Raw genomic sequence first — 2,269 nt, forward strand, 5'->3', positions numbered from 1 at the left:
TGAAGGAGCCATGTCAAAATGAGGAGGTATAAACATTTCCTTTTTCCTCACCCCTGTCCACCCCCACCCCATGTGAGTTTTCAATGTCCAATAATTTTTTTGTTTGTGATGGAAGAGTAAATCATAACACATTAGTACAATCTTCTTGAGAAACTGCTCAAATAAAAATAAGTGATAAAATAAAATCCTAAGAGGATGACTTTTATCTCAAATACTTGATGAATGATTGTTAAGCAATTTAAGAAGAAAAACAGTTTAAGCATAAATTTAAAAATTCTGCTTTAGGTGAGCCTCTTTCCTTTTATCTCTCTGTTCCTACCACATAATAATATACACATGTGTGTGTGTGTGTATATATATACATGTATATATAACTGTTCTCTTCCCAGAGCTGGTTTTTATAGTCTCTGAGTCTCACCATGCTGAGACCACTCTCCGCACACCTGAAGGGACCAGCAGAGGAACAAAGGCAAGCGGGTTCCCGGGGCTAAGATCTCCAAGCCTATTCGGATCGGGGCTGAGCATCCTCCACCCAGATCCTCCGAATTCCAGTAGGCGGAGGTCACACCCAACAAATGGCCCCCTGGTGTCGTGTAATCCCATCAACGGCCAAGACTCAGAGACTATAAAAACCAGCTCCCAGAACTGTGCGGCCACATTTGCAGCCACGCGACATCTTATTATAACATCTTATTATCTCATTTCTACTTTGGACAAACTGGCACACTACTGAATGTAACCTGCCCACACAGCAGAGTCTGGCAAACTCCCCATGGCATACCCAATATGCCAAATACCAGTAACAATGATGGGTCTCATTCTCCTAAAGAGCCTTGAATATAGCACTTTCTTAAAAGTCTCAGGGCTAGGATGAAGGAGACGTTACTGGGGCCTGCTCGAGGCAATCGATGAATAACAGGATGGTCGTGATTTGTGATATATATAACTATATTTAGTTACTGTAGCTATATGTATATCTATATCTATATATCCAGAAATTCTATGCTCTCAAATAGACATACAAATACACAGATAGAGTGAATATAAAAAAAAGAATCATTTGAGCTAATAATTCCTTACTTTAAAAAGTTACTGTTGGGACTGGAGCAATAGCACAGCGGGTAGGACCTTGCATGCAGCCAATCCGGGTTCGATTCCCAGCATCCTGTATGATCCCCCAAGCACCTTCAGCAGTGATTTCTGAGTGCAGAGCCAGAAGTAACCCCTGTGTATTGCCTGGTGTGACCCAAAAATCAAAAGAAAAAAAAGTTACTATTGAGCTAGAGAGAGACTCAAGTGGGTTGAGCACACGCTTTGCATGCTAGAGGTGCTGTTTCAATATCTGGTACTGTATGATCTCCCAGGTACTTTTAGGAGTGTGTATAGACAATGAGCATATTGGGTGTGATCCCCCAAGCAAACAAAATATAATAATCCAAAAAGTGACAACTTACTAAATTTTGCTTTATCAAATTTATTGAGTTTTTGCTTCCCATTGATGAATTATTTATTATCAGTAGTTACTAGAGGATGGTTGAGTTTTTTTCTGTTTTGTGGTGCCTGGATCAAACCCACAGCCTTGTACATGCAATATATATACTCTAACACTGATCTATATCCCTGGCCCAAATCAGGGGTTACTTTAAATCATTTAACTATCCTTAAATATTTCATCTTATGCAGCAGCAAGTTAACTGACATACATTACATATGAAATGAAAAATCTTTCATTTTTAAAACCAGAAGATAAAAATTATTCACAATAATCTTTGATAATATTCAGGTGTTGTTGTTCAAAATTTTCTAAATTATTCATGCCAGCTTCAGTGATTATTCAGTTTCTTGTTATCTAGGAAACCCCAGTAGTCCATATGTATTAAACATTAATTATTGGCCATTAGCTTATTTCACCAAAATTTTAGCTTCACAAAACTACTTTACTGTTAAGTAACTGCTGCCTAAAGCTATTCTGACCTGTCTCTTGATAAAGAAAATTGGTGTAATGGGAATATTTCTTTTGTTATCTTGTGTTTTTAAGCTTTCAATGTTGCAATTTCATCATCTTCACAACAAAAATGCATTATCAATGTTAGAGGGACAGATGAGGTTGAGCAGGTAATGTCCAAAAGATACTCTGTATTTGTAGTGTGGCTTTTGAAGGGGTAGAAAAGAAAGCATAATGGACTTGAGATGATGATAGTCATTATCTATCATTTCATATATGTCTTTCAAATCACTGAATGCATTTCATAACATTCATAAAAAATTA

Source organism: Sorex fumeus, unplaced genomic scaffold (assembly GCF_029834395.1).
Source record: "Sorex fumeus unplaced genomic scaffold, SorFum_2.1 ptg000054l, whole genome shotgun sequence".
NCBI lineage: Eukaryota > Metazoa > Chordata > Mammalia > Eulipotyphla > Soricidae > Sorex > Sorex fumeus.